Source organism: Anser cygnoides, chromosome 2, assembly GCF_040182565.1.
Source record: "Anser cygnoides isolate HZ-2024a breed goose chromosome 2, Taihu_goose_T2T_genome, whole genome shotgun sequence".
Taxonomy (NCBI): domain Eukaryota; kingdom Metazoa; phylum Chordata; class Aves; order Anseriformes; family Anatidae; genus Anser; species Anser cygnoides.
This window is the reverse complement of record NC_089874.1, coordinates 13542068-13564059: the sequence shown is the minus strand read 5'-3', so window position 1 is coordinate 13564059 and position 21992 is coordinate 13542068. Positions and strand designations below refer to the sequence as shown.

The window sequence follows — 21992 nt, the reverse complement described above, 5'->3', positions numbered from 1 at the left end:
GATATGAATAAGGAAAGATTATCTGAAATAACATCTGAAGTCTAAATCAATGTTCTTCTAGAGTCAATTAAAATACTATCATTGCCTCAGTACAATTAGGATTAAAGTCCCCAAAGTTGTTACTTTTCATTAATACTAGTTCAATATTTTTTTCAATGTTTCTATTTTTATTGACTGTGTAAGTAGAGGTATCATTGGCTTTACTTTTAGAGATCTTTCCTTTTTTTCTTGACTTCTATAGTCCTTCTCTGTTGTCACTGTTAAGAAACATTTCAGGCTGTGCAAACAGCAGATCCCCAAATTGAGACCAACCAAAATTTAAATGAAGGTAGCAGTAACCTTCTCCCATAAGCCCAAACCCCTGAAAACCTGTGTCTAGAGTCAAAACTTAAGAGGCTGATCTGGTCCCTGAGCAAGTAACATCTCAATCCAAAATTCCCTGAAGTCCAACTAAGACTTCCAGGGCTTCAGTGCTGCCTATTGTCTAGAGACTAGATCTGACAAGCCTGAAAGCTGTTATTTTATCATCAAGAAACTGCCAGGGTGACAGTCAGGATTTTTTGACAGTTTGCCCAGATGGAGACATTCCATCTTCTTTTTTAAACAAACTTTTTTTTTTTTTTTAAACAATGAAATGTCACTCACTTTGAAAATTTCTGTCTCTAGTAGAGACTGCCGTGTAACTTTACTAATTTTCCCCATTACATTAGTTTAGACTGATAATATGTATACATGTGGTTGCTGTTTATTGATCTTCATTGAGGTTCATTAGATGTTGTCCGCTACACCTAGTAAAGTCTTTGTAAAGAAACAAAACAAAACAAAACAAAAAATATTGGTTTCCCAAATAAAGAACCAAAACATGTAATCCTGATACGTACAGCTCTTCTGTAGATTTCATTGCTTAACTCACTCTGTTCTTCTGCATGGACATTCTCCTTTACTACGCTATAACGTGTTCCAGGTCAAAGGATTCATCTGCACCAGGAGACATGGTCATTAACACACTCAGTCCAAACAGAAGAATGGAAAAATTAGATATGAGCTTCAATTTCCTTTTCACACACAGGCAAGCTAAAATACTGCAGGAAAAAATCAAAATGGAAAATGAGTTTTCTACAGAGAAAAAACAAAACAAAAAAAGTATATTTTATCCAAATGTTCTAGAGTCTAGACTTCCCTGATTTGAATGAGAAGAAAATATAATTTGATCCATTGATATTTACATAACAGAACAAAGTATCTGTAAAACTACAAGAATGTCCTAATTAAATTTTAGCATTTTCTATCTCATGAACTTGCATGGGATCAAAATATGATTTGAAAATCCTAGCAATTATTGCAAAGATTTACTCAACTGAGTCTGCAGTTAATTTGGAGCATGTTTGCTTAGTTTAAACAAGTTAGGATTTTCCTAATATAAGACATGTAGGTCTATTGAATTCTACATAAGAAAGAAGTTTTTATTAATTTCATATGGAAATGTTTTATTATGAAAACTTTTTAGCCTAGAAATTGCTACATAGAAGACAAAATTACTTAATGAAAACATTTAAATGCACCAGAATATTTTCCTCTTGTCATTATCAAGTAGCTGTTGCCAACAAATTAAATAGCAACCAATGTTTTTAAAGTGTTCTATATGAGTTGTTGCAATCAATCATGTTCTGAAGGCAACTTTCCATTGGCTAAAATTAACAAGAAGAAGGCGTGCTTGTGAATCTGAGTCCTTATGTCTTCTGTTTAATACAGCAACCTAAAACACACCTGAATTGAGTCATTTGACTGAATGTACATTCATTTGCATTTATATCTGGGCTTTTCACACTGAAACCTTATAGTCAGTACAGATTAATGTGAAACCAATAGTCATTAAAATCTGGGGTGTTATTTATTTCATTCTGGGTAGGCAAATAAAGTAGGTCAAATGCATCATGGCCTAAAAGTATTATATCCCTCTGTTGGTTAGTAAGGGACCCTGGAGAACCTAAGTTAGCAACTTCCCATGCATGGATATTACTCAGTAGGTTTTCTTGAAATCCTTGTTCAGATACTAAATGCCCTGAATTCTTGCTGACTCTCCCACGTATCTCAAAGGCGTATCACTCCTTTTGCCATGTTGAGCCTGGTTAGGATAATTAACTTAGATGTGGGAGGCTTGGTGTCTAATTATGCCTGTCCTCAAACACTGGAAAAGCTGACATTTAAAAACATTTTTCACCTTTTATTTTTGTACTCCAAGTGTTTTGAATACCAAATGACAGACTATACAAAGACTTAAGGATGCTGGGTGAGTACTCGGACTAAATCCACAGTACTTGGATATTCTTTCTTGGAGTTCTGACCATGTTTCATACTTTATTTATTCTGCAATTAAATATCATTAGTACAGTGAGAATGACTGAGCAAACAACCATTCGTATAGGATTTGGAAAAGTAATGTTCAAAACTTCAGAAAAACAGTATTCAGATACTTATCTATTCAAAATGGCTTACAACTAGAGAAAGTATGATACCCAATGACACTCTTTACAATTGTCAAAAGTGTATTTAGAGTGTTCTAAAAGCAGGAAGAGGTCTGTTTTTTGTTGTTTGTTGTTGTTGTTTGTTTGTTTGTTTGTTTTAAATCATTGATCATATTTGGGAGAAGTATTGAGTGACAGTACTCATAGCTCCTTCTTTCAGGCACCAACTTCTGACCTGATGGAACTTCTGGTAAGGAGAAGGTTTTGCGTGATGTTGGAAAACAAATATACATAAGTAACAGATGTGGATTTTTACATTTGCAATGCCTTTCTTTCTGAGTAGTGAGAGTCCTGAGAGATATTTTGACATAGCATGCTGACAGGAAACAGGAAACAGACATGCTAGGGATGAGCTAGAAGACCACTGAAGTAATTTAAAAGAATAAAGACTGTCAAAAGCAATAACATGAACATACTGATCTCTATTACAGGTGTCACAAGACAGATGAAAGAGATGGTGTGACAGATAGCCAGAATAAACTACTTATGGCACTGCATCAGGAGAAAACAACCACAATAGCAGTCTTCCAAATGTCCAAGAGGTTTGCAAGGCTACATTAGTAAGGACAATCATATGAGCTGATCTGTGAATGTTCTGCCTCTTATGCTGTATCCACTCATATAATCTTGTTTTGGTTATCTTGAAGCTGCATAAAAATTAAAATAGTTTTGAATTCTTAAAAAAAAAAAGTTATGATCAAGCATGAGAATTCAGACAATCTGAACACCCTCCCCAAGTCACCTTTATTACTTAAGCTAAATCATTATGAAAAAATAATATTTTGTTATTTATTTATTTATTTGATTTGTTGTATTTTTTGTTCTCTCTTTCTCTCTCCCTTCCCCTTCCCTTTTGCTTTCAGTAAAAGGCTTCAATGGGGCAAAAAATATTTATTTGTTTTTATGTGAATAGAATTTCAATGATAAGATTATTCTAGAAGCAAGGTTAGAAAAAAAATCAACACAGTAACTGAAACTTGTAACTGACAAAAAGGTGGAAAACTGCAAAAAGTGACACTGTTGAAGTTCCTGATGGTAAAAAGTAGACTTGTGTAACAAAGCCCCGTTAATTTTCAGTGAGGAGTGGATAACTACCTTGTCTTGCTGCTTTTGAAAGTGCTCCTATAATCAATCTTAAAAGAATTTGCACCATTCTGAAAATTTTGCTATAAAAAGTAATGTACCCTGTATTAATTTCTTGCATTGTCTTTGCAGTTATTTCATATATTTGAAGAGCTTTTCCTGTTCAGCTCAACATCAGTCTTTTGACTTGACTTGAATTTTACTACAGAGTCAAGTGCAAAGTCCACACATAGCTGACGTGGAAAACAAATGTGTAGTGTATGTGTACACCTGACAGTGACAAAAATCGTAATTAAGGGAAAGGATAGGAGATTCCAAATTTCCAGGGTAAATCTGGACAATAACCTGTTACTAGGGTCCTTAACAATGTTACCCTGAGAATAAAATGTTAACTAAGTGGAAAAAAATGTTTTTGTCTTCAAAAAGATGGGGCGGCCCAGCAATCACATCCACCAATTCCCTCAGCACCCTCAGGTGGATCCCATCGGCCCCATGGACTTGTGACAGTCCAGGTGGAGCAGCAGGTCTCTAACTGTTTCCACCTGAACTGTGGACTCCCCACACCCAGTTCAGGACCCCCTTCCAGTTCAGGAGGCTGAGTACTCTGAGGATAAGTGGCCTGACTAGTAAAGACAGATGTAAAGAAGGCATTAAGAACATCAGCCTTTTCCTTACCCTCAGTAGTCATGTTCCCCCCTGCATCCAGTAAAGGATGGAGATCAGGATAATCAACTGATTTTGTTAACCATAAGACGACCTCTGTTCAATGTAGTTCACAGATCACAACAAAGCTTCAGAGCTCCAAGTCAATGAACCTAATGGAGAGGATGACAGACTTTGGTTAACAAGTAGAATAAGTAAGCACATGAGACAAAACTCTCAGAATGGTGGAAAATGGAATTGGTTCATCAGTACATAAAAAATACTATTACTTTGTTTCTGTGGCATAGCTCTGGCTGATTGACTGCTTTTTATCATCTGAGGATTGGGCCCAGAAATAGTAGTTACATACATTAAAAAAAAGATGTAAATCAAAGAAAGCAAGGGAACAGATATATATATATATATATTATAACAGATTATGATATCATATTTGAATATTTCATAAATCTTTCTAAGAAACCTCCCCTGCAATTCTAGTCTATGATCAATAAAAAGGATATGACATAAAAAATATTACAAGAGATGATGAAAATGCAATTTCTGTCTTAGTAGATGGATGAGAAAACTTATTGTTTTGTCCTTAATTTTTAAAAAGTCACAAAAGCATGCTAATAAATTGGTGTGGTCCTTGAAGGATACTCAGAAAATTTGTCTGCTTCAGTTCATAAACCTCCCAAGTGTTTTGGAATTATCAGTTGCTTCAGGACATGAAAACAGAAACTGCTGGTTCAATGTCAGCTCTGCAAAAACTACGAATGTTTAAACAAATAATGAGATAAAATGCAATGCATAATTAAAGAGTTTCTTCAGAAGAAGTCTGGGTTGTATTTATTTTCAGGATGGCAGTGAAATACATTTGCACCTGTATATGCTCCAAAGGTGTCATTTTCACGAGTCTTACTGCACAAATAAGGCCTAAGCACATAATACATTATTAAAAGGGTTATGCATTTCAAAGAGAACAAAACTACATGAAAATAAATCTAATATTTGATTTTAATAATATATCAGAATTGCTAGTATAGTGGTCCAGAAGAAGACATTTAAACAAATGATAAAGAAACACAGATCTGATAATAATAATAATAATAATATAATAATAATAATAATTATTATTATTATTGTTGTTGTTGTTGTTGTTATTATTGTTGTTGTTGTTGTTGTTGTTTATGAGCAGTCTAGGAAAAAGTACCAGTTTGCAGCAGGGTAATTGACCCTATGAAAAGGGTAACAAAGGTGAGATCTGTTCCCTGTTTTATAGTTTCTCTGTGAAGATACTAATCTGAAATTGGTCTTTATTAGTACTGTAGCAGCAATATTTAGTTTCAGCAGGCAATCCAAACATATTTGAAGTGGCTCAGTAACATAAGTTATGTGGGATAGTTGCCAGAATAGGCTTTGTGTTCAGAATTCAACCCCTATCTAATTTAATGAATCAAGCAATAGAAACTGGCTTCCAGGCTCAGTCAAAGGCCTTTCTGATTTGGGCAAATAGCCACTAAATCACTCTGCAGATTTCTGCAAATATGACATACAAACCACGTGAGTAGTTTAGCTTACTTCACTGAAAAGCTTAAGTTAGGGAACTAGTCCCTTTATATCCTTTATTTCTAATTGGAAAGGTGTCTTGCTTTACTTTTTGAGGTTCTGAAGAGAGAGAGGTGATATACTGCAAGCAGTGCTCTATGGCAAAAGCAGATCTGGAGAGCAAAGCAGTTCTTGCTGAGAGACAAACTTCCATTCTTCCACAATGCAAACATAAGAATGATAAGACAAGAAAACTGGGAAATTTGTTGCAACAGTGTATGCCTCATGTGAGCTAACATTCCTGTTTGAAGACCCTCATAAGCAATCCCAAAAAATGGCATAGTTTACCTAGCACTCTGGTGGTTTCACCTTGATGTGCAGATATTGTCTCTGTTCTAAACCAGAGACCTCAGATCCTTAAATTTAGCTGTGGTTATTCTGGTCTAATAACTCTGGCCTAATACATCCTGCATTCTGGACAAGCTTCAGGAATATATTTATCTGAATATTCCATGAGCTCCACCATGCCCATTGTGAGCTGTTACGATGCATCCTATTTTTTAAGTTGTTACTGACAAAAGACACATCTAAATTTGTACTTCCTGAGACTGAATGAACAATATACATATTCTCAGCTCTATCTTGCCCTTTTTACATTTCATTTCAATGATAAGCAGTCAGAGTTGTCAATGTAAATATACAAATAATTGTAGATGATATTACTATTATTATTATTTTATTTTGTGAGATTCTGGGGTATGTGATCACATAGTTAGGAAACTTTATTCACATAGTCAAATGTCTTTCAACTGTATGCATCAATATCAGCACAATTATGGGCACAGAAAAGAAGAAGTGAAAGACTGGAAAAGGAATCTGAATGAAGTTCAGTGGCTTTGTTTTTCTTCCCTTTTCTCTCCCCTGCACGTGTTCATCCACACAGATGACTCACCAGTTATTAATACCATATTTAGTGAAGATGACCAGAAAGCTAGTGGAGGAATACAGACTTCTTTGTTTGAAGAAAGAAACCTTAAGAAGATGTAGTTCCATGCATCTCATGAATAAACAATTCGAAAAGTTATTGAAGCATCTGAAGTGGCCATCACATTCTGGACAGGTAAGGGTCTGATTATCTCTGTCTTCTGCACTGCAATGTGTCTCCTTCTACTGTAACTAAAATGCTGTGAAAAGAATGTACTCAATTTTTAATGTTAAAACCTGAGTTTTAATTAAAAGTTGTTTCAAGAAACCTCAGCTGACACTGGCTAAGGCTATAAAAGTTCCATAGTTTAATTACTTGGAAATCTAAGAATCCTCCTTCTTGGTAAGCCATCCAGATTTGCAAGCTAGTCATTATCTCTTTAGATACCAGTAGTTAAAAATTGAGATTTAGTGTTACTGTCTTTCATGTTGTTTTCAAAGCATTCCCATAATGTCTCAGAAGTGATTTCGCTTTCCAAATATCTTTTTGGCAGGTGTCCGATTGCTAGCCTCAATAATACTCTTTGTATTATTTTCTTTAAAATTGACAACCCCATTGAGCCAATGCCTGTGTGAAATGTGATTCTAACACTACTGTGAGAGTTAGAGGGTGATCTATAATCAAAATTTGAATCCAGTTGTGTCCTCAAGCAATTGAACTGTATTTTCTCTTACTTTGTCTGCTTTTTGCTTATGTCAAGGTTTTATATTTGAGACAAGTTTCAACACATTGCACAACAGAATGACACAGTGGACAAGGAAAGAATGAATCCTCTAATAACCATGAATTATTTATTGCAGATTTGAGAGGGATTCAAACACTTCTGATACTCCTTTTGCTAGAATCAGGAGTTGCGTTCCAAGTGGGATCCATTGACATGAACCATGTATTGATTCAACCACTCAGATTATAGCCAATTTCTTCAACACTCCTTTTAAAATAAGTGTTCAAATAGGAAATTTATCATGCCCTTACTCTACCTGAAGAGGCTTGGAATGTAAAAAAAGACAGTAAACAAGTGTTTAAACACCCACAGCATTATTGAAGCCTCTACCAAGGCTAAGTTACAAATGCATTGGCAGTAGTAGTAGTAATGTCCATGTTTTTCTCTTTAAGTTTCTTATTTTCTTAAGATGGAGGATAATCTCATGTCCTTTATAAATTTACATAAAATTGTTTGCTACTTCCTATAATAGTATATACGAAATATGTCAGTGGTGACTGATGATAGTCACAGGGAAGTCAGAGTTAGGTCACTACACCTATGCAGATATAAACTATGCAGATATAAAGCTTCTATTTTAGTGTCTCAAATCCTTTCAGAAATTTAGGAATTCAAGGCATTTAGACATTAAAAACAGTTCTATTCTCCTAAGCAACTTTTTAGATCTGGACCACACTCTTTTGTTGCTTTTGTGACCCTGATCCCATAGGCATGAAGGTAAATAATTCTTTTGACTTTATCATATTTTGTTTTGTATCACAAATAACAAAGAAATGCCATACATAGTAACTCTTTCCTTCCCATTCATACTCACAAGTAAACAAGAAAAAAAAATGTTTAGCAAACCTGAGGTCCCTAACATAATTATTTTTGCTCTTAACTGCAGCACAACACATTCAAACTCTGAGGTCCCATGAAAAAAATTTCTCTGGCTTTATAAATAAATAAATGATTGTGTTACTGTTTTCTGAAGGGTTCATAAGAAGGTGAAAGCATACACTTTTTTCCTGTATGGTTTTCCTTGCATAGCCCATGAATACAAAGCAGATCTTAAGGAACAAAGTTAGCTTGTTTGTTTGTTTGTTTTCATCTAAATAAAGTCTGGAATATATGTAGTTAAATAAAGGGTATGTGCTCAAGGTGAAAGGCAAGTCTGCTAACTGGAGTTAGCAGCGACGAAATCTCTGATAGAGAAGCCTGAAGGCTATCAGAAGGGGACTTCAGGGGTTTGGGGTGATTAGTGGATGGAGTGGCAACACAGGTGGTGTTTTCCTCTATACCTTCAGTGGCAGGGAGGGATACTGAGCAGATCTGGAAAGCCCAGCAAATCAATACATGGCTGAGAGATTGGTGCCATCAAAATATTTTTTTTTTAATTAATTATTTTTATTTTTTTTTGATCATGGGGAGGTTTACTAAGCACCTGGCCTGATGGCTAAAGATGGGTCACACCTGTTTCAAAGGGAGAAACAGATTCAAGCCCAGGAGGTGGCAGGGCTCATCGAAAGGGCTTTAAACTAGGAATTGGGGGAGATGGGGATGAAATGAGGCTCCATAGAGATGAGCCTGGGGGTGCAATCCCAGGGTTTGGGGTGAGGGCAATGGCACAATTGAAGTGCATCTATACCAATACACGCAGCATGGGCAACAAACAGGAGGAGCTGGAAGCCATTTTGCAGCAGGCAAACTATGGCCTGGTTGCCATCACTGAAATGGGGTGGGACCACTCCCACAACTGGAGTGCTGCAATGGATGGCTACAAGCTCTTCAGAAGGACAGGCAACAAAGGGTAGTGGTGGTGTGGCTCTCTATATTAGAGGGTGTTTCGATATTGTTGAGCTCAGGGTTGGGAATGATAAGGTAGGGTCCCTGTAGATAAGGATCTGGGGGATGGCCAAGAAGGTGAACATCCTAGTGGGGGTCTGTTATAGACTGCCAAACCAGGATGAAGAGACAGATGAGGCGTTCTATAAGCAGATTATGGAAGTCATGCAATCACCAGTGCTTGTTCTCATGGAGGACTTCAACTTCCTGGACATACACTAGAAATAAAATACAGCCGTGAGGAAGCAGTCTAGTTGGTTCCTGGAGTACGTGGAAGACAGCCTCCTGACTCAGCTTGTTAGTGAGCCTACCAGAGGGGGTGCCCCACTAGACCTGCTGTTCACGAACAGGGAAGGACTGGTGGAAGACGTGGTGGTAGGGAGTCTTGGGCAGAGTGATCATGAAATGGTAGAGTTCTCTATTCTTGGTGAAGTCAGGAGGGCTTTCAGTAAAACTGGACTTGGACTTCTGGAAAGAAGACTGAGCTGTTCAGGACACTGGTAGAGAGGGTCCCTTGGGAGTCAGTCCTGAAGGGTAGAGGGGTCTAGGAAGTCTGGGTGCTCCTCAAGAAGGAAGTCTTAAAGGTGCAAGAGCAGGTTGTCCCCGTGTGCTGTAAGATGACCCGTTGAGGAGGAAGACTAGCATGGCTGAACAGGGAACTTTTGCTGAGTGTCCAGGAGAAAAAGAGAGTTTATGTCTGGTGGAAGAAAGGACAGGCAACTCAGGGAGAGTACAAGGAAGTTGCCAGCATATGCAGAGAAAAAATCAGGAAGGCTAAATCCCAGCACGAGCTCAACCTGGTCACTATGGTTAAGGATAACAAAAAAAGTTTTTATAAATATGTTAATGTCAAGAGGAGAGCCAAAGAGAATCTCCATCCTTTACTAGACACAGAGGGGAACATAACTACTGAGGATAAGGAAAAGGCTGATGTTCTTAATGCCTTCTTTACATCTGTCTTTACTAGCCAGACCGCTTATCCTCAGAGTACTCAGCCTCCCAAACTGGAAGTGTGGAATGGGGAGGAGAAGAAAGCCCAGGCAGTTCAGGTGGAAACAGTTAGAGACCTGCTGCTCCACCTGGACTGTCACAAGCCCGTGAGGCCATATAGGATCCACCTGAGGGTGCTGAGGGAATTGGTGGATGTGATTGCTGGGCCACTCCATCTACGTATTGATGCCCATATATATATATGTATATATATATATATTGACGCCCATCTATAAGAAGGGTTATAAGAAGGACCTGGGGAACTACAGGCCTGTCAGCCTGACCTTTTTTTGCCAGAGAGGAAATGTTAATTAGACTAGCTTTTAGGCATGTCTTTGTGGGTTGTTTTTGTTGCTGTTGATATTTTCTCCTTTCTTTTTTTCCTCTCCTGCTTTTATGTCATGATACTCTGATGTAAAACTCACTGTAAATGCAACATAATGTAAAGAAATCTTGAAGGTATAGCCCAGTACTCAGACCTCCCTGTCTTTTGGATGAATGACCTAAGTGCTAAAAGTAAGTTTCTGAAGTGGTCTTGAGGTGCCTGGGTACCTATTCCTTTCTGAGTTTTAGGCCCTATTATGGGTATTTTCATTTTGCTAATTCCTTTTATTTTTCCACTTGAATTGAAATAAACCATTCTCTTCCCCCCCCCCCCCCCCCCCCCCCAAAAAACCAACAACAACAACAACAAAACAGTAGTATGCAAATCTCATCTTTCCACTGCTTACAGTTGATTACACCTGGAATCATTTATACCAGTCTGCATGGCTTCTGAGAAGTTGCACTTGGTTTTATTTCTTTTCAGTGTTGTATTATGATTCCATTTCATGGAAAAGGTCTGACCTAATCTTTACTGCTATTATTTCTAATTTTTAAACTACTTTAACAAATTTTAAGGTTAAGAGAGACTACTATGATCTGATTTTCTACTTTACACAAGCCAAAGAATTGCAAATGTCTGGGAAATGTCTATTGCCATAGAGATTAAGATTTTAGACAGATGGGTAGATTTATACTGTCTTGAAAATGTGTCTAACACGGTCTCCAGACATGAATTTCTGAGAGGAGACTTAGCTCTTCCACTTCTTTGTTAATTGGAATGTCAAGGTCCAGATTATAATTCCATGCCATTTGGGAAGAATTTTCTCTCTTTTCTTTTTTTTTTTTTTTTTTTTGAAAATCAAGGTAGTTTAGAAGCAGTGACCTCACCTTTCCTCAGATTTTCAGATTTTGAAACCAGGCACATTTTAAAAGACATTTTCTGTACTTGAGTGAAATAAAACAGAACTCAAGTTACTCTCATAATCAGTAGCATAGTGTCTTTGATCATGTAATATAAGAAGAACAAAAAATTAGATAATACCTAGGACATCATAATGTTTTATGTCTGAAGTCTTATGTAGAGAAACAACTTAAGAAAAATGACAGTACCTTTAAGCACCTGAGCTCCTTTAAAGGACATAGACATTAAAATCTTGAAGCAATACCAAAACATTATGCCAAAACAACTTTTTCAGTAAAGTATAATAAATGTTATTAATGACTGTTCTTTACCAGCTTGCATATTGTATTCCTAATGCTCTATTTATAAGGATATTCAGCATGATGGACAAACGCTTCAGCATCATAACAGTCCACATCTAAAACTGATTTCAAATGCATTGGCTTGATACTAATGTATCTTTAGATTTAGAGTTACTCTAGTAATACCAAATGTAACTGCAGTCAAAATGAGATCAATGTACATCTATATTTATGTCTCTTTTATCTCTATATATCAAGCAGTCTGTTTGTGCATGAGAAGTAGCTAGATATAAATAGACAAGCTTTCAAAAACAACTGTTTCATTAGCAAGAGATGGATTGAACAGACAGAACAGCAGGAATGAAATATTTATGAAGTATATATATGAGACACTCCTGGTGAGAAATCTAAGTTTGCCTGGAAGCAGCCTTTCTGAACTGAATGCTCGAGGCTTTGAAATTTTAGTATACTTTTTTTTTCTTTCTTTTTTTATTTTTTTTTCTTTCTTTATTTTTTTTTCTCTGTAATTTCTCTATCCTTCTGTAAGGGTTCACATTGCTACAACCAAAATCTTATCCATGACTTTTCATTCCATTACATATTTTGTTGGTGGCATTTTAGTATTATTATAATTCAGGCAATTCCTGAAGAAAATTATATTATTAATGTACAAACACCATTCATCCTTATGTGGAGAAATGATAGAAAATATTTTAAATGGTTAACTTGTTTAAACCATCAGCTTCTCAGTTATTACAATTATTGAAGGAAGCTTATAGGAATGTAGGTCAAAAAACTTCAGATAACTGCAGAAGAAGGCCTCTAGGGACAAAAATAAGAAATACAAAGCACAAAATAGTATATAAGTAGAAAGGTCTATAAAGTATAATGAAAAAGAATGAGCATATTGTTATGAAATGATGACAAAAGAAAGAACTGGTTTACTACTCAGTAAAGAAAGCTGTCAGTGGAGGATAATGTGAAGAATGAATTGTTTAATGTCACTTTTACATGAAGTACCAGTAAAATTTAGCATAATATTTAACATAATAAAATATGAGAGGTATTAAAATCAAGATAGAAGAAGATCTAGATATCTTCAGGTCAGCTGAACCTGGTGAAATTCATTCTGGATTCATTAGAGGAGCAACCTAAACAACCTCTAAAACATTATTGGCTATATTTTGAAAATGCATGGAGGATGGATAAATCTTTTGAAACATCATCAATAAATAAATGTATATTTTCTGCCTGACTTTAAGCATCTAACTCAAATATCTAAATGAGCTAATTGTCTAGAATTATTTATTATTCAATTAAAAAAATGTGTTGTCTATCTGTAGGAAGGATTGCCTAATTTGTCAAGATTCTTAATTAAAATGTCATAGATAAATGAATGAAGCTTTTTGGCTGAGGTTGTAACATATAACCATAAGAAAGGAAGAGGAGGAGCTGTGCAGCTATAGGCAACTCAATATTTTTTTAGTTACACAAAAATACTAGGTAAAATTACACAAACCTTTGCAAGATTTGTATTTCTTTGTACTGGGACTGGATGCTTAATATCTTTGTCAGTGAAATGGACAGTGAAATGAAGTGCACCCTCAGCAAGTTTGCCAATGACACCAAGCTGTGTGGTGCAGTCAACATGCTGGAGGGAAGGGATGCCATCCAGAGGTACCCGCACAGGCTTGGGAGGTGAGTCTCTGCAAACCTCATGAGGTTCAACAAGGCCAAGTGCAAGGTCCTGCATATGGGTTGGGCAATCCCAAGTACAAATACAAGCTGGACGGAGAATGGTTTAAGAGCAGCCCTGAGGAGAAGGACCTGGGGGTATTGGTTGATGAGAATCATAGAATCAATAAGGTTAGAAAAGACCTCCAAGGTCATCAGGTCCAACCATCCCCATACTGCCAATGTTACCCACTAAACCATGTCCCTAATTATCACATCCAACCTTTCCTTAAACACACCAAGGGATGGTGATTCCACCACCTCCCTGGGGAACCTGTTCCAATGCCTGACTACTCTTTCTGAGGAGAAATGCCTCCTAATTTCTAACCTGAACCTCCCCTGGCGCAACTTGAGGCCATTCCCTCTAGTTCCATCACCAGTTATCTGCTAGAAGACGCTGACCTCCAGCTCCCCACACCTTCCTTTCAGGTAGTTGTAGAGAGCAATGAGGTCTCCCCTGAGTCTCCTCTTCTCCAGACTAAACACCCCCAGTTCCCTCAGCCACTCTTCACAGGACTTGTGCTCCAGAGCCTTCACCAACTTTGTAGCCCTTCTCTGAACACGCTCCAGGGCCTCAATGTCCTTCTTGTAGTGTGGGGCCCAAAACTGAATGCAGTACTCAAGGTGCAGCCTCACTAGAGCAGAGTACAGGGGGACTAACACCTTCTTGGTCCTGCTGGATACAATATTCCTGATACAAGCCAGGATGCCATTGGCCTTCTTGACCACCTGGACACACTGATGGCTCATGTTCAGGCGATCACCAAAAAACACCCCCAGATCCTTTTCCTTTGCACAGCTTTCCAGCCACTCTTCCCCAAGCCCATAGCATTGCATGGGGTTGTTGTGGCCAAAGTGCAGGACTTGGCACTTAGTCATGTTGAACCTCATCCCACTGGCCTCTGCCCATTGATCCAACCTGCCCCGGTCCCTCTGCAGAGCCTTCCTACCCTCTGGAAGGTCAACACTTTTCCCCTGCTTGGTGTCATCTGCAGAGTTACTGAAGGTACACTGAATTCCGTCATCCAAATCATCAATAAAGATATTAAAGAGGATGGACCCCAACACCAACCCCTGGGGAACACCACTGGTGACTGGTTGCCACCTGGATTTCACTCCATTCACCACCACTCTGTGGGCCCAGCTGGCTTTACTGAAGTCTGGGTAGACTACATCAACAGTCTTTCCCTCGTCCACCGGGTGGGTCACCCGGTCATAAAAGGAGATGAGGTTGGTCAGGCAGGAGGACTTGCCTTTCATGAACCTATGCTGACTGGGCCTGGTCCCCAGGTTGTCCCACATATGCTGTTTGGTTGCATTCAAGATGACCTGTTCCATCACCTTTCCTGGCACCAAGGTCAGGCTGACAGGCCTGTAGTTCACCAGATCCTCCTTACAACCCTTCTTATAGATGGGCATCACATTAGCAGGTCTCCAGTCATCCAGGACCTTTCCGGACGACCTTGACCGCAGATAGATGATGGAAAACAACACAGCAATCACATTTGCCAACTCCCTCAGCACCTTTGGGTGGATCCCATCTGGCCCCATGGACTTGTGACAGTCCAGGTGGAGCAGCAGGTCTCTATCTGTTTCCACCTGAACTGTGGGGGTTTCTTCTCTCCATCCCAGACTTTCAGTTTGGGAGGCTGAGTACTATGAGGATAAGTGGCCTGACTAGTAAAGACAGATGTAAAGAAGGCATTAAGAACATCAGCCTTTTCCTTACCCTCAGTAGTCATGTTTGCCCCTGCATCCAGTAAAAGAGAATCTCAACATGAACCGGCAATAAGCCCTTGCAGCAAAGAAAGCCAACCATATCCTGGGCTGCATCAAAAGCAATGTGGCCAGCAGGTCAAGGGAGGTGATTCTCCCCTCTACACTGCTTTTGTGAGACCCCACCTGGAGTGCTGTGTTCAGCTCTGGAGACCCCAGCACAAGAAGGACATGGACCTATTAGAACAAGTGCAGAGGAGAGCCGCAAAGATGACAATGGGGCTGGAGCACCTCTCCTACGAAGACAGGCTGAGGGAGTTGGACTTTTTAAGCCTGGAGAAGAGAAAGCTCTGGGGAGACTTAAAGCGGCCTTCCAGTACCTAGAAGGGGCCTAAAGAAAAGCTGGGGAGGGATTCTTTGTCAAGGAGCGCAGTGATAGGACACAAGAGGTAAAGACTTTAAGCTAAAAGAGGGTAGGTTTAGATTAGATATAAGGAGGAAGTTCTTTACTATGAAGGTAGTGAGGCACTATCACAGGCTACCCAGAGATGTTGTGGATGCCCCATCCCTGGAAGCATTCAAGGCCAGGCTGGATGGGACTTTGAGCAACCTGATCTAGTGGGAGGTGTCCCTCTCCATGGCAGAGGTATTGGAGTTAGATGATCTTTAAGATCCCTTCTAACCCAAACCATTCTGTGATTCTATGATTCTATGATTCTAAGAAAAAGGAATTTATTTATTTTTTTTTATTTATAAAATGACAAATTAAGTGGACAAAGGAACAGTAGTTGTTATGTATCTCAGCCTGAGGAAGGTTTTTTAAATGTTCTACATGACCTCAAAATTTGTGTATGTGTATCTACTGTCACATACAGGCAAAAACAGCTAGAAGATTGTACTTAATACCTAATGACAAACTGTTCATGTTTATAGACCTCTGGGGTTGTAACTGGATTGGATACTTCTCTGTTTTCACTAATGACAAGAATAAAAGAATAAAAGGTCTGCTCATTTAAATTACAGAAGACATTAATTTAAAAGTCTTTGGTGTCATGTTAATGTGCTGAATTGGAGATACTGTAAGGAGAAGTGTTCTGAAAAGAAGAAATAGAATGAACTTCTGTTAAGAATACTGCAATTATCTAAATTTATGTGAAAAGTCATCAGCACAGATTTAGAACAAGGAAGTCAGATTTTTTGTATTAAATAGTGTAGGGATATAATAGACCACAAGCTGAATAAAAACAAGTTATACTGGTGCAGCAATGGGCAAATATCAATAGGTATGTGTAAACAGATGTAAGAGCCATAAGTACTCTTTTTCTTTTATAAAGCATTAAAGGAACTTCAGCTGAAATTTATGTCCAGTATTGGAAAGTGCATTCAAAAATGAGAATCAAAGAGAGTTCAGATGAGTGCTACAGGAAACACCTACAAAGCATGACCTGAAGGAAAGAGGAAAAGAACTGCAGTTGTCATTTTTAAAGAAATGATCCTGACAAGTGAAAAGCTAAAAGGTAAGCAGAAATCGAAGTAAGAGGAAGATAAATTGGACATTGAGGAAAAGAAAATCTGACCACAAGAAAAGTTAGCTACTGGTACATATTACCTGGTTTATCACATAGTGGTGTTATAAGAAAAAGTTAGAAAAATATCCCTTGGGAAGGCTGGCCTTGTCTTAGAGTAGGTGATGAATTAGATGACCTTTGAGATCTCATCCAGGCCTGTTTTGCTTTGAAGCATCACCAAACACTTTCTCTGAAGAAGCTCCCTCTGAATACTAGACAGAGTGAATGACAAATCTGAGAACAAGATTGGAGAAGCATTAAAGTCTACTTGACCGTGCTTTTGGAGCATTTTTTGTTCACCAGATGAACAGGGGAAAAGTATTTTGTCTGCAAATCAAAATTCTGACCATGCATTAATAGCTCTCATTTCATTGGAGTGTGTGTAAAATTTTAAAATGCCAGATAGACTTATCTGAATAGAAGGAAATTGAAACTAACTTTAGTATAGGAAAGAAAAGCTGGAAAATATAATCTAAATTTAATGTTACAGTCTAAGAAACCAAGAGGTAACTTAAAGGAACACAAGTGTACCTATGTTGGAAACTATGATTTTTAAGTCAAGTTACTAACTTTGGTGACTACAACTATAATGATTTGTAAACATTTTCAGTTGTAATAGATACATGCAGCAACTAAGAGTACCAAGAAATAGTTCATGCTCAAAAAACCTGTCTGAGCTCGTGAAATCAAAGTAGAAATAAAGTCCAGCAAAGAATAGGAAAATACTGAACAAACAAACAAACAAACAAAACACATAAAACAAGGAAAAAATAATATAAATTAATGGAAAATTTGCAGAGGAAAAAATGTGGCTGAAGTATTTCAGAGGATTGCCTGGTGCTGATCACAACAATTTCACATATTGAAAAATGTTGCTTGTTCTGGTTGAAATCCATTTCTTGGGATGATATGAAACAATTAAAATGAGATAAAATCATGTAAATAGGTAAGGAGCCTTTTTGTTCGAGACCATATATTTGCTCATAAGCACAAGTGTAAAATGAACAGCAAAATAAAGAGAACCAATAGCATTTTCTCTTTCAGACTTTAGGTCCAGGTGATCACTGGAGAATAGATACTTCTACCTGTCTTCTCTCCAGCAGCATAGCAGCCCAAATGGAGAAGATTCATCCTGCATCCAACATCCACATTGTTTGAGCGGTACGATTAGCATACCTACATAACAGCACCTACATCTGTGAGAATTTAGGGAGATTCTGTAAGGACCTAATTCTGGCTATGTAGGTAAAGCACAGTCTGTCTTTCTACAAGTTCTTTTTTCTTCGTTCTTAAGTGATTCCAAACAAATTGTATTCATCACCTTGCCCATCTTCTGTTTACATTTCTAGTGTAAGCATCAACATAGGTTATACATGCATGAGGAATACTGCCCAAAACTTCAGTTTCATAGAATCATAGACTATCCTGAGTTGGAAGGCAAAGCTGTAAGGTCCAACTCCTGGCTCCACACAGGACCGCCCAAAATTCAGACCATATGTCTGAGACAGTTGTCCAAATACTTCCTGAACTCTAGCAGTGTCATGACCACTGCCTTGAGGAGCCTGTTCCAGTGCCTGACAACCACCCTCTCAGTGAAGAACCTTTCCCTAACACACATCCTGACCCTCCCCTGTCCCAGCTCCATGCTGTTCCCTCGGGTCCTGTCGCTGTCCCCAGAGAGCAGAGCTCAGCGCCTGCCCCTCCGCTCCCCTTGTGAGGAAGCTGCAGGCCGCCATGAGGCCTCCCCTCAGCCTGTTCTGCTCTGAGGTGAACAAACCAAGGGGCCTCAGGTGTTTCTCATATGTCTTCCCCTCTAGACCCTTCACCATCTTTGTAGCTCTCTTTTGGATTCTCTAGAATAGTTTTAAGTCCTTCTTCTGTTGTGGTGCCCAGAACTTTTTAATTTAGTTATCACCTCAGCCCAATCACATGTTGATAAAATTATGATTTGATGAAGACATTGCATAATTAACTGCCCATCAGATATCTCTATATTAGACACTAATGAACACTGGTTTAGAATGAAAAGTTTTGAACACGACAGTAAATATATGTCCACCAACTGGTTGAAAGAAAAACAAAATACAAAGATCCTACTCTAAGAGAAACTGGCCCATGTTAAGAACATTACAGGCAGACTGTGGTCTTTAAGACAGACCAACGCTTTTGTTTGTTTGTTTGTGGGTTGTTTTTTTTATTTTTTTCTTTCTTTTTTTTTTTTCTCTTATATTAATTTCACAGTTTCATGTACTGCAATAAATGTCTTTCAATTTAAAAGCTGTATTTTACTTGTATGGTGCTAAACATTTTTTTTCAGTTACAGCGGCAAACTGCAGGCAAACAGGCAGCATCAAGAAGGAAGAAAAAATAAAAAATAAATCCAAAATTATTCTTTTGGCAGTAGAGCTAGTGCTCCATTTATCTTATGTAGAAGTGATGGCTATTAACACTTGAAAAATTAATCTATTTCTAACCTAAATACAACCTGGAAAACTGTTCCTACACTTAAGTGGTGAGAAATGCTGAACAGGGCCCCAGACAGTCTAGCTTTGTGAGAAACAAAGTTGTGTTTTTGCAGCAGAGAATTACTTTTCTGTATTCCAAGGTAGTTGTGTAGTCATAATAAGGAGAAATGCTAAGTAGACAAGTGGACAGTAGAAGGCCTCACTGTTCCAAAATAAGGTAGAAGCTTGAGAAAAACAGGATGAGCGGTGTGAGAACAGTAAAACAAAGATCACAAGTTCTCAAAACATACGAAAGGAGAAATTAAAGAGTTGAAAAAAAGAAAAAGTGTACATATATGGTATAGAGGAGCGTCGAGTAGCTTGTGAACCTGTAGTACTCAGCCAATGAGGAAACAGGGGAGGTGATCAGGCATTGGGTAATAGGGAATAAAAGGTTATGATTTGTTTACTAAAATGCGCTCCGTATTGACAGGATGCCCGCCATTGCAATAGTGAATAAAATAGCTTCACAGAGGATCCTGTCTGAAGAAAATTATTTGAGATTTTTCTCACAGCTTTGTGTGTGTGTGTTGCACTTTCATTTCTTCAGTATTTAAATAACTGTGTAAGAGGCACTGTACACAGCTACACTGTAGATGTCAGGAACATAGACTATGATAACTGTACTTGAAAATAGTCAGTCCTGCCTAAAGTGGAGTAAAAGATTTCATTTTAACTGTCTCTAGAGGGTCAGATAGTTAAACACTTTAAAATTATGTTCTGTTATCTCTTGTACTGCTACATTTGTGCATTTGTGTTTATACTGAAGTTCAGCTCTTAGCAATGACCTGAGCCAAGTACTGGTCCCTCTGGAATAGATAGGAATTTTGTTTTTTACTCTGTGGAAACGCATATTTGTCTATCAAGACTGAAGCTGCTTCTGAAGCTGCCTTTTTTTTTTTTTTTTTTTTATGTGCCTATGTGCCAAAATCAAAGGAACATATCTGTGGGTAACTGAAGACCTATTCCAATTCCCCCTGAACTCAGCAGAGTAATCTGTTGATTTCTTTCAAAACTGTGGCAAATCATAAAAGAGCGGAAGCAAAAGTACATTAGTTACAACACAATGATATTTTTCCATCCATTTTCAATTTGCACCAATTTTCCACTACAATTTATCTCACTTGGACGTTTCCAAACTACTACTACTACTAGTAACAACAACAACAACAACAACAAAAAAAAACGCATTTATGAATTAGATTCCACACACTTAGTTCAAACAAATGTGTTTTAAATTTATACTTATAGTCTTTGGGAACTGATTTGAGGACATTGTATTTCTGAAAGAATGACTTTAAAAAAAAAAAAAAAGAAAAAGTGTATGTTAAGACATCTCTTAAAAGATCAAAAAGATCAAAAGAAGGTTTCTAAAATAAGACAAATCTGTGTCCAGACAACAGCAGGGCCAGAAATAAGAGGGAGAGTGTCGCAACAAATGCAAAAAGCGTCAGCATCAGCTACGTACTTACAACGAATCAGTCATTTGGAGATCAGCAAATAATGAGGCTGTTCAACAAATAATATTCTACAAAGTTTAGAAATAAATCTCTACCTGACAAAAGGCCGAATGGAGTTTCAAAGTTGACGAGAAGTTAATAGATTCCAGTATGCTAAGCCAGATATATTTCTTTGGCACAGAAAGTCTTAACTAACTAAAAAATTGCCTGTAGCTTGACTCCTGCTGGCCATTCATGCTAATTATTTACTATAGATTCATAATAGTTATGGCCAGCAAGACAGGCATGTTCATAGTCTTAATTTCACAAAGTTACATTGAGGGTACTGTCCAAGTACTTTGGAAGTCTCTGATAATGCAGAGACGTCTATTCAAAAATGACTTCCTCATAGACAAAACTAATTTTAGAAGCTCACATTCATTCTTCAAGTTCATTTGGACTAGTGCAGCTCTCCCAGTGACATCAAATGGAACTTCCCACGTCTAAAACAATATACGATATCACAGTTATGAGCTACTCCACTGGACGTCATGTTCATTACAATACAAACTGCAGTTGAATTGCAATTCAAGTCCAGATATCTATGCTTTTGTTTAGTTGTGTGGTGTTTTTTTGTTTTATTTTGTTTGTTTTTCTAAATAAATGTCAGTACCATTTTACTTCTGCTATTATTTTATACTCATGGTAAGCGTTCGTATTCTCTACAGATACTGGATGGAATTCAGTACAGTCACTTTGGATCTCAGACATGAAAGATCCCTGGGATTCACTGGCATATGGATGGAAAGCTAATAGAAATCTCTGTTAATACAGTCACAGGAAAGGAGTCCCTATGAAAAACTTGGTGACATTTTACCACTGAAACCAAAATGGTAATGAAATTACTAAATTTAGTTCAGCCATAGCTGTTGAGCTGTGTATAGAAAAAAAAATAATGTATATATATGTCTTGCTGTAAGTTGTTGTATACATTCTTATTTCTTATACTATGCATGTATGCATGCAAGTAGTGATACTTTTAATTAATTAACTTATTTATTCATTTTTATTTATTTATTTATAACTAATTCCACTCCTTTGATAGTTTCTGTCAAATGCTAATCTTCCTGGAATAATTAGGAATTTTTCTTATTGAAATTATTGGACAGGCTCCCATTTACTT

At 37.7% G+C, this 21992-nt stretch overlaps 1 long non-coding RNA gene across 2 annotated transcripts in view; it reads left to right on the top strand.

Annotated features, from left to right (window-relative positions):
• The first annotated feature begins 6548 nt into the window (after positions 1-6548).
• Positions 6549-21992, top strand: part of LOC136790006 (uncharacterized) — a 35309-nt gene continuing 19865 nt past the window's right edge. For both annotated transcript variants that reach the window (XR_010829072.1, XR_010829071.1), the window contains exons 1-4: positions 6549-6918; positions 16633-16815; positions 17911-18027; positions 21538-21702. This is a non-coding gene — a long non-coding RNA (uncharacterized lncRNA). The remainder of the gene's footprint in view (positions 6919-16632; positions 16816-17910; positions 18028-21537; positions 21703-21992) is intronic.